This window comes from Lactuca serriola, chromosome 1 (assembly GCF_051521515.1).
Source record: "Lactuca serriola cultivar US96UC23 chromosome 1, Lser_US96UC23_V15, whole genome shotgun sequence".
Lineage (NCBI taxonomy): Eukaryota > Viridiplantae > Streptophyta > Magnoliopsida > Asterales > Asteraceae > Lactuca > Lactuca serriola.
This window is the reverse complement of record NC_136408.1, coordinates 117,066,863-117,078,442: the sequence shown is the minus strand read 5'-3', so window position 1 is coordinate 117,078,442 and position 11,580 is coordinate 117,066,863. Positions and strand designations below refer to the sequence as shown.

At 42.8% G+C, this 11,580-nt stretch overlaps 1 non-coding gene across 1 annotated transcript; it reads right to left on the bottom strand.

Moving 5' to 3' along the window:
* Nucleotides 1-10,083: 10,083 nt before the first annotated feature.
* LOC145080810 (small nucleolar RNA R71) lies at nucleotides 10,084-10,190 on the bottom strand. Its single transcript, XR_013695393.1, has one exon. It is a non-coding gene; the product is annotated as a small nucleolar RNA R71 (small nucleolar RNA).
* Between the last annotated feature and the right edge of the window lie 1,390 nt (nucleotides 10,191-11,580).

Here is an 11,580-nt window from a genome sequence, read left to right as displayed (position 1 = left end):
GGTTTTGGTGAAAAAGTGAGAGATTGAAGATGTTTTGGGCCTTAGATTCTTCCTTGAGATCAGTTTTCGAGCTTAGGGAGTTCTAGGAAGCAAAAATCATGAAATGGAGTGTTTAAGAGTATGAATCTTAATGTAAATCGGAAACAAACCAATTGAGGGTGATAATAACTTACATACTTAATAACTTTTGAAGTAGAAGCTTTGAATTCATTCAAACACCACACGATTTTAGAGAAGATGGAAGGTAATTCTTGAGAGTTTTGAGAGAATTTAGAACGAAAATGAAGTTTGAAATGGAGAGAGGGGAGACCGAGAATAAGAAGGAAGGGAGAAGGGAGAAGAGAGAGGTAAGAAAAGAGATGTATGGGAGGTTTATTGCATCAATATCCTCCATGCATTAAGGAGGTGTCACTATTTTAAGGTAATACATACATATATATATATATATATATATATATATATATATATATATATATATATATATAATGGGCCGAGGATGAGAAGGAAAGATGAAATTTAGATGTTGGGCTTAAATAGAATGAGTCCATTAGAAATTTTCGATTTATGTGGCCCACTTGAGAGTTTACGGCCCAAAAGTGGTATACATACTGGGTTTTCGGCCTAATGAGTTTCAAGAGAACATTTACGGCCCATTAAGGCCCATGAAGACAAGGTGAGGCATTCTAGACTCACTATGAACCAAAATGCTATAATTTAATGAATGTGGGTCCAATTAGAGCCCAAATGGGGTTCCTTGGCCCAAAATAATCAAATTGAGAGTTTATTGGCCCAATAGGCCCAATAAAAGGATCCTGGTCCAATCTGAGTTTGAACTGGGACATTAGGGTTACAAACCCACAATTGAGTGTATGAAATGTATTGAATTAAGTTTAGGGCTTTACGAATGAGTTTTGATTCGATTAGTAGTTTTTGAATGATTTTTTATGTATATCATCAACTTAGAGTTACATGTTACAACAAAAGTTGATTACATATAGACAGAATTTCCTAGCCAAAATGCTAGTTGTGACACATTCTGCCTTTAGTCTATCAGGGCCACCCTGGGTCTGTTAGCCTTCAACCCAAAGCAGGAACACCTCAACCCACCCACAATAATATAATCGTCACATTGATATCAAACGCTAGCTAGCACATACAATATAGGCTTAACTGATCACCAATCAAAGCATCATCTTATACATTAGGATACGGGCCTAACAGGTCATCAAACATGGGATCATCCTATGCACTAGGATATAGATCTAACAGATCAATACACATAACATCATACAATAACCAGGATACAATCAAAAGGGACGGCCTTGGTGCCTTAGACCCTATTGGTATTGTGAGAAGAACTTACCTCGCAAGTAGTGTTGAACCGATAAAATCAAATCCAAACTCACAGCTCCAAACTCAGCTGCCTGTAACAACGATATGATTAATTCCATCAAAATCCCAAATTACCAAAATACCCTCAGAAGTCAAACTTGGTCAGCCATGGTCAAAGTCCAAGTCAACAGTCAAGGTCAACAGTCCATGTTGACCCAACTCGTCGAGTGCATCTTGCAATTCGTCAAGTTCCTTCAGTGCTTAGAAAACAGGGGAAAATACTAGCCAACTCGCCAAGTTCACTCAATATCCAGAAGACGGGAAAACCCGATGTAACATCCCAAATTTCAGAAGTTTGAGTTAAGGGCTAAAACTGTCAATTGAAGATGAGACTCGACGAGTAGGTATACTTACTCGTCGAGTTGGAGCGGGTTTCGGGTCGTGAATTAAGAGACCAACTCGCCGAGTCGGAAGATGGACTCGACGAGTTGGTGCTGGAATGAGAAAAACCCTAATCTTTGGGGTTGCACCTTATTTAAAGGACTTAATGTCCTCCCCTCAGATCCCTTAGCCCCCTTTGAGATCCAGAAACCCTAGAATCGTGAGTGAGAGCCATTGGAAGCAAATTGGAGCATTGTTAAGTGTTTTGTGAAGAGATCTTGAAGATCAAGAAGCTTGGATCAAGGAGATTCGTGGAGATTCGGATATCTCTTCAGTAGGAGGACTTTTGGAGGTAATGAATCGTTATCCTTGGCTTTCTCCTTTCTAGATCCATCTTTCATGGAGTTTTAGGGTTTCTTTGAAGATTATGTGATGAGAACTTGGTGCACAAGTTAGATCTAGAGTTGAAACTCAAAATTTGAGCTCTATCTGGATCAAAGATGCAGAAAGCCCTGTCAGTTGCTATGCAAAAGCCATTCCCCATGAGTTAGGTTCCTTTCTAGCTTGGTTTTTGGTATTATGGGACAAGAAGCACGTAAAGGTAGCAACTTTATGTTGCTAATGGACTCTAGAAACCCAGATCTATTGTTTGGAGCAAAGGAGTAGCTCTGTGACTCGAGATTATGGGAATACACAAATGGACTCGGCGAGTCTGGGAGATGACCCGGCGAGTCGGACTAAGGATCAGACTTTGAGTCGTGTAGTAACTCGGTGAGTCGCATGGGTGACTCGGCGAGTCATATGATGATGAGCTTGGACTCGGCGAGTTGGAAGAACAACTCGGTGAGTCTGTTGAAGATTGCCTTGGACTCGACAAGTCTGTTCTTGGACTCGGCGAGTCTGGCCGCAGAACCTCAACCCTTCCTGGTTAAGGCACAGATCAATGAGTTGAGTGGAGACTCAGTGAGTTGGACAGGATGGGACTCAGAGATCGTTGAACTCGACGAGTCTTGGGGTGACTCGGCGAGTTGAGTCGTATTTTGAAGAATTTCCGAGTTTAAGAACTCGACGAGTCGAATCAACTGGAAGGTTGACTTTGACCATGACTTTGACTTTGACCAGAGTTGACTTAGTTTGGAACTAAGTGTTATATTGATATTAGTAGCTCGGGGGGCTAGAGGAGTAGCAGTTCAGAGAGTTCTCGGGCAGCAGCCAGAGGGTTATCAGCAAAGTTCAGTCGTTCAGGTGAGTTTCCTTCCAGCAGGAACGGGTTTACGGCCACAATGCCGACCCGTCTAGTTAGCAGTAGTTTCCGGACTTCGGTCCGATGCAGTAGTTCAGTGTGCTTGATGTCTTTGTGATTCAAGCATGTTTTTGTGTTATGTGTTCCGGACTTCGGTCCAATGCAGTATGTAGTATATGTGTTCATGCTAGTTGATATGTTTATGTTATGTTATGTTCAGTTAGTCCGGACTCCGGTCCGATGCAATTTCCGGACTTCGGTCCGATGCAGGGGGCAAGGCCCCAGTTAGTCCGGGCTTCGGCCCGATGCAGTTAGTCGGACTTCGGTCCGATACAGGGGGTAAGGCCCCAGTTAGTCCGGGCTTCGGCCCGATGTAGTTTCTGGACTTCGGTCCGATGTAGGGGCAAGGCCCCAGTTAGTCCGGGCTTCGACCCGATGTAGTTAGCCGGACTTCGGTCCGATGCAAGGGGCAAGGCCCCAGTTAGTCCGGGCTTTGGCCCGATGCAGTTTCCGGACTTCGTTCCGATGCAGGGGGCAAGGCCCCAGTTAGTCCGGGCTTCGACCCGATGCAGTTAGCCGGACTTCGATCCGATGCAGGGGCCAAGGCCCCAGTTAATCCGGACTTTGGTCCGATGCATTGGGCAAGGCCCAGTATGTGCTTTATATGTTATTGTATGGTATGTGGTAGATTGGGGGAGCTCACTAAGCTTCATGCTTACAGGTTTCGGTTTTGGTTTCAGGTACTCAGTTTTCAAAGGAGGAGCTCGGGAAGATTGCAGTGTACACACCATAGCTAGCGAGTCTGGGATGTTTTACTCTGATAATAAGAATATGTTTTGAATTAACACTCTGATTTTATGTTATGATTTATGTATGGATTGACAATCGAGGTTTAAGTAATGTTTTTCAAACGAAATTTTTAGTCATGATTTTTGGGACGTTTCAAGTTGGTATCAGAGCCTTGGTATGAGGGATTCGGACACACTTTCGGGTGTGTGTGAACTCAAACTAAGGAAATGGTATGAGGTTTTCAAAAGAAAAACGCTTTCGAAAGAAATTTTTGAAAAATAAACTTAAAAACAAAAGAGTTTTAGAAAAATCAAAAAGAATTTTAGGAAGAAAAGAACTTTGAAAAAGAGAAAAATGGGTGTGGTGCATGCAATCAACCAAGCTCAAGTAAGTACTCCCAAATTACCCATACAAGTTTATGTTATGATTATTAGTTTCATTTTCAGTAGAACATCATGCTACAATAGGACTAACAATCTAAGAGGATGCCTTATGTTCATGCTGTATGTGTTTTAGCTTTATGAGAATTGCATGCTAGTATTGAGTAGACAGTAGTAGGATAGCCTATTTAAGTTATGCCTGATAATAGGAGCTTAGCATTGTATGCTAATTCAGTTTTGCGTTATGAGAATAGATTTGCTTGAGTAGTTTCATGTGTCCGAATGTTGCTTGCTTTGTGCTTTGTAGGACTCTGAGTGATGGGAGTTAGCCATTAGGTGAATATGTCACGTCACATGTGATCAGGGTTGAATAATCTCATAGTGGTGGATTTTGCCCTAATGCGCAGCGCTTGTTTAAGCCTAACCGTTTTAGGGACGAGTCTTTTAGTCGAAGGATTATCTGAGCCTCGTCACATGTGATAGTATTTAGATGATTGCTAATTGGCATTACAAGGAGGCATTCAGCAGTTGAGGATTGGTTTGGGTTGAGTAAGAGATTTCCCTAAGGCAAGCCTAGGATGAGAGAAGCAAAGATCAGTAGCAGTAGAAGGGACTTGGTTGAGTCAAGGCAGTTTTAAAGAAAGTACGGATAAATGTGGAAGGTAGTATGGGCCCGTACTACTGAAAGCAGAGGATCCGTACTCGATTCAAGAGGGGCCAAGACGAAACCAAGGAATGGTGGAGTATGTGTGAGATCCCTCAGTAGCAATGAGTATTCTGACAGTTATTGTGATATGTTTGCAACATGGTGACGTTGCGCGAGATACCAGTTGGCAGTTCAGGTACCGAGGAGGGATTCTAGAGCCGGACAGTTTGATGATCAGATGAGAGATGTCATTTCTGCAGAGATTATGCGCGACATCATTGATCAGACTCTTGTGATATTTGGTTCGGTTAGGGAGGCCATCGAGGAGCTTTTGGACAGTCGTCTTGAGGCCCTTAGGGCCGGGGTAATTTCAGGGCAGTTTAGGGCTCGTCTAGAGCCCGATTCTTATGGACCCCAGGGATCCATCAGGGAGGGGAATCCCATTTTCAGCTCTTGCCATCAGGGGTCAGGAGTGAGTGGGGCACCCTGCCCCCAGGAGAGTTCTCTACATGATTGGGTTGTTGCGGAGGTCTCACGGGTCGTTCGCGAGGAGCTAACCGACATCGTCGAGAGGGTCACTGATAGGTTGACCAAGAAGCTCCAGAATCAGACGGCGGTTGATCAGACGATTGATGGGAACGACGGGGTAACGCAGGAGTGAGAGATTGACCGGGAGTCGGAAAGGAAGAGGAAACCGGATGAGGTTCAGTGGCCCACAGGTAAAAGAACCAAAGGGCCAGGTTTGAGATCGAGAGACTTCCAGGGCCGCAACCGATGCGGTAAGTGTGGCAGGACGCACGGGGGTGTGTGTAGGAGTAGTAGAGGTGGAGATCCGAGCTGTTTCAAGTGCGGCCGGACTGGTCATTTTGTAACACCCAGAATCAGAAAGACCAAGAAAGGAAAGCAAAACCCTAAGTCAAAGGGGTCAACTCGTCGAGTCCATAGGTGAACTCGACGAGTCAGAGCGGGATCCGGGTTATTGAATAAGTGACCGACTCGGCGAGTCGGGGATTCTGGTCTGGACGATAAAAACCCTAAACCTGGGGGTTGTGCCCTATTTAAAGAATATTACATCCCCTCCTCAGCCTCTTTACTCCCCTTTTGAGATCCAAAAACCCTGAATCATGAGTGAGAGCCCTTGGAAGCAAATTGGAACCTTGATAAGGGGTTTTGTGCGGAGACATTGAAGAACAAGAAGCTTGGAGCAAGGGGCTTTGCAGAGATTTGGATTATTCTTCATTGGGAGGTCATCTTTGAGGTAATAAGTTGTTGCTTTGGCTCTATTGCAATTAGAACTATCATATGTAGGAAGAGCGGGGCATTTTTGGGCATGTTAAGGAGCCAATTCGAGTTAGAAGTCCAGATCTGAGGTTGCTACTTCAGATCTAGGCTTGTCTTGGTCCAGGAACCCATAAATATCAGTCCTTGGTATGATTGTGAAGCATGTTTGTCCCAAACCCTAGCTCAAGAGTGTTTTAATTTTATAGTTCCTTAGTTTCACATATAGTTTGCAACTTTACGTGAGGAATAGACTTTGGAAGAGTGGATCTATGAGTTGGAGCCCCTGCATGGCTCGAAAAGCCACTGTATGGATTAAGAACTGAAGCTACTCGGTGAGTCACATGGGTGGACTCGGCGAGTTGTATGAAGATAGGCAGGGGCTCGAGGAGTTGGAAGAACAACTTGGTGAGTCTGTTGAAGATTGTCGCGGACTCAACGAGTCTGTTCTTGGACTCGACAAGTTGGATCGCAGAACCTCAACCTTTTCTGGTTAAGGATTAGATCGGTGAGTTGAGTGGTAACTCAGTGAGTTGGACAGGATGGGACTCAGAGATCATTGAACTCGATGAGTCTTGGGGTGACTCGGTGAGTTGGGTCACATTATGAGAGTTCTGAGTATATGGACTCGACGAGTCAACGGGTTGACTCGGCGAGTAGAGTCAGTCAGGGAGATTGACTTTGACCACGACTTTGACTTTGACCAGAGTTGACTTAGTTTGGCTTCTAGAGTTCAGTTTGGAACTAAGTAATAAATATATATTGATATTGGTAGCTCGGGGAGCTAGTGGAGCAGCGATTCAGAGAATTGTCGGACAGCAGCCAGATTTCCCTTTGTGTGAATGGGTCTACGGCCATAATGTCGGCCCATGTAGTTGTGAGTATGAAGACCTGGGGGTTAGCCCTAGGCAGTGTTTGTTAGTATGGTATTTAGGACCAAGGTCCGATGTCGGGCGCGTGCCCAAGGAATGGTTTGCATGATAGATTATTGATATTTGCATATTTAGCCTCATAATAAGTATAGATTTTTATCATTTATTAGCTAATTTATCGCATATCATGGACAAAAGGTACTTAATAATGCTTGAATTGTGTTTTCAGTCCAAAAGTGAAGCTCGGAAGCAAAAGGAAGCAAGAGAAGCGGTTGGGAGCTCGGGAATTGAACAAAGAAGAAAACCACCAAAAACAACACCTACTCGGTGAGTAAGGTCGACTACTCGGCGAGTCCGATCGAAGAATCGAGAAGATAAAGACTCCGTGACTTATCGTATACGGGAATTAAGAGATGGACTCGGCGAGTCGGCAATGGACTCGACGAGTCGTTTTGCATCTATAAAGATAACTTCACAGATCGACATTCGACAATTTAAAACCTTTCTGGAGAGAATAGTTGCGATTGGAGAGTCAAAAGAACCCTAGAGAACGAAGATACAACCTAGAATTCAATTCCGAAGGAGATTTGAGGCAAATTCTCATCATTCTACTTAATCTTTTGTTTTCCATTATGGCTAGACAATTAGAATTCGTTTTATTGTTGTTAATTACCTCAATCATGAGCTAAAACTCTTAAACTTCTGTTTGGGGATACAATATTGATACTACGGTTTGAGTTATGGTAGGATTAATTTAATATTGGTGATTTTGTTGATTCTAGCTTGTTAAAGAACCTTATGTGTGAATGATAACTATTTTTCTGTTAATAGGAAGATAATTAAGCTGCATGAACATCTCTTAGTTGTTAACCTCATATGTTTATGTGACCACTTTATCATATGTCTAGGATTAATGAACATGAAACTAGAATTAATTAGAAAAATAGGTAAATTCATGTGTGAGCTTGTGTGATGACCATCAACAAGAGGTTAACTAGAGGACCAAATTAGTTAACTATTACAAGTCTAAATTAACCCGAATAAATAACCTAGTGAATTAAATTAAATTAGACAACTAGCCACTTTTTGAGTTAGTTTGTTCTCTAAGGATTAGTGCAGCGAACATGAATCTAATCACTTGAATCGGTAGCCAATAGAAGAATTAATCCATTGCACTATTACCATAATATCAACCATAGGATCAATTGAGTTGAACTCAACAGAAGTTCCCTTCGTTATTGCATTTAGTTGAATCTTTGTTTATCTAGTTCTTAGTTAATTGTCTAAGTTTCTAGTCTTGCAAAACTAGAGAAAACCCATTTTCTATTACTTGTTTTATTTAGATAATATTAGCATTTATTTTAATTGCTTACCGTTCCCTGTGTTCGATACCCTACTTCCTTGAACTATATTACTAATCGATAGGTACACTGCCTTTCGTGTGTTTATTTTGTGTCTAAGTTAGTAGGATTAAAACTAGTTTGTTTCACACACATCAAGTTTTTAGCGTCGTTGCCGGGGAACGGTTCTAAATTAGCATTAATTTCTATTTTTATCGATCCTTTGTGTAAGATTTCTCTTACACAAAGTTAATTCTTAGGTAATTTAGTAATTAGTATAAGTTTTAATAAAAATCCGTAATTAGAAAGTTTTTCTGTTTTTGCCTTGAACTCGCCGAGTGCACACGTGACAACTCGGCGAGTCCATCGATGTTCATAGTTTTAATTTTAATTTTATTTTTGTTCTTTTTACGCGTTTTTCTTATTTTGTTTACAGTTGTTTCATGAACCGATGATCTGATACACCTCTGGTCCCTCCTCTCGAAGACCCGGAATCCGCATTAAGGAGGAGCAAAGGAAAAGTCGTTGGAGAATCCGTTTCTTCAAAGAATTCGCCACTAAAGAACCTCAAGTCCGTTTTCAGCAAGAAGTGGAGCAGCAAATCAGGAGCATCCAACGCCTCTTTGACAATCGAAGACCCAATTAAAGAAGACACCGAGTACGAGACCGAGGAAGAAGAAGAACCAACATACGAGCACGAATCCGAGTTTGAGGACGATTTAGCTATCACTATGGATAATATCGATGAAGTCCCCATGGGGGAATGGAAGAAGAGAATGCGCAATGACACTGGCCCGGGACATTTCCCACGTAGTCCGTCGGTCAAACCAACGATTCTCCTCTCAAAGTAATAGAGAGATCCTTTTCTTTTTCCGGTATGTAGCTCCGCAAGCAAGGAGCGCATCATCAGAGCAGGGCGAAAACGAACATGCCCGAACCTTGTTTAGAGATGTTTTTGCTGGTATTGACCCAGATTTGGATGCTCAAGTAGAATTTGGAGCATTCCAAGAACTTGGAGACCACAGGTTCTCCCTATGCTACCTTTTTGCGAACGAAAGACCGGATCTCTATTCTTCCAGCAATCTTCAATTGATGACAAAAAAAAAAAGAGAAAGAACTGGGAGTTGGCGCCTACATAATTGCTTGCTTGCTTACCAAGCCATCCTGGCAAGCTCCTCGATAACCTCAGACCAATCAATCGAATATTGATTAATACGTAATCGATCGAACACAGTCAAGTGGGAGGCTACCCTCGACTTACCTCTCTCTATAAAACCCCCTCCCCAGAGGAGAACATAAGCTTCAGGATGAGTATGTCCTGGATTACCGGATTCATTCTCGTCCTGATCCCTGTTAGCCCATAAGTAAGTACTGTGAAGAAGCGGCTGTTGCTCACCCGACACGATTGTACGAGGTCATAATTCACCCAACACGATCATCCGGGGTGAACAAGAATTAGGGATCGGATGCAGGCGAAATTCCCGCCAATGGCTGAGATGTTCAGTCGACTGTGCAGCCCGCAATTCCTGCTACTGCTACTTTTGAGCTTAAGGGTCATATCCTCGCTCAACTCAAGGAGATTTCTTTCTATGGAAAAGACCATGAAGATGCCTACAAGCACTTGGATGAAGTAAATGATGTGGTTGACTACTTCAATATACCAAATGTGCCACGCGAGACCCAACTACTTCGTATGCTTCCACTCACATTCAAGGGTGCTGCAAAGGATTGGCTCAAGTCACTTCCTCCCGGGTCGGTCACCACATGGACTAAGATGAAAGAGGAGTTCATAGACCACTTTTGCCCGCCTTCCAAAATAGCCAAGTTGAAGAAATCCATTGCCAACTTCGAGCAACAACCCGGAGAGTCTCTTTATGAGGCGTGGGAAAGGTACAAAGGTCTTCTCAGAAATTGCCCACACCATGACCTTAATAGCCAACAAGAGGTCTCCATCTTCTATGATGGAGTCAATGTCACCACAAGGCAATTGCTCGACTCGCAAGGCCCACTCACAAAGAAGGCACCCCCAGTAATCAAGGAATTAATTGAAGAATTCTCTAAGCATTCTAGAGAATACCACAACCCAAGAAATGAAGTAAGTCGGGGGGTAGTGAACTCGGTCAATGATGGCATGGCGGCGATGATGGCTAAGCTCGATAGTTTAGATAGAAGGATGACAAAAATGGATCAAACAATCCATGTTATTCGAGTTGGATGCGAGAACTGTAGAGGGCCTCATCTCACGAAGGATTGTGACTTGGATGAAAATGGAAACAAGAAAGCTCAAGTGTTCTACTCAAGCGGCGATCGATACAACGAGAATTGGCGGAAACCAAAGAAAGAATGGCTCCCATATGAAGAATACAAAAATGCGAAGGATGAGAAATACAAGCAGAAGGAGAGGAGTTTTTATCAAAAGGAAGAACCGGTTATGGAAAAGAAAGCCGATTTAGAAGAAATGTTCACTAGATTTATAGCCACGTCCGAAAAAAGACACAATGATCATGATGCTGCAATACAAGAGACCAGAGATATGCTAAGGAATCAGCAAGCATCTATTCTCAACATTGAGAAACAGCTAGGACAACTTGAACATCAATTGAACGAGAGAAGACCGGGTCAACTTCCAAGTAAAACCGAGAATAATCCGAGAATGGAGAATGTGAATGTTGTGACCTCCAGCTATGGAGAAATTTTCACCCCTGCACAGAAGATCTCCAAGGTGCATACATAAAAGACAGAAGAGTCGGGTCCAGCTAAACCCGACCAGACTCGCCGAGTCCCTCTAATGGACTCGACGAGTCCATGCCCTGATGACAAATCTGTTGTTTCCTTAAAGCCTTACAACCCTCCTCTACCATTCCCAATCAGAGCCATACCTGCTGAAAAGGTTAAAGCATACAAAGCTTTCATGGAGCATGTTAGAGCCCTTCAAGTCAACATTCCATTTATGGAAACAATGCTTCAAACACCCAAGTATTTTAACTTGCTAAAGGGCCTCTTTGCTGCTAGAAAAGATTTAGCTGAAGTCGCGGAGATAGTAATGAGTGAGCTACCAGAAAAGAAGGGCGATCCGGGAAGCATCATAATTCCTTGTCAATTTGGAAATGTACTTGCTACTCAAGCGTTGACCGATTCGGGTGCAAGTATTAACTTAATGCCCTTTTCTTTCTTCAAGAAGCTGAATTTACCGGAGCCAAGGCCTTTGAATATGAAGATCCATTTAGCAGATAAGACAATTATTAGTCCAAGAGGTGTTTGTGAAGATCTCCTCATTAAGGTTGATAAATTTATATTCCCCATGGACTTTGTGGTACTT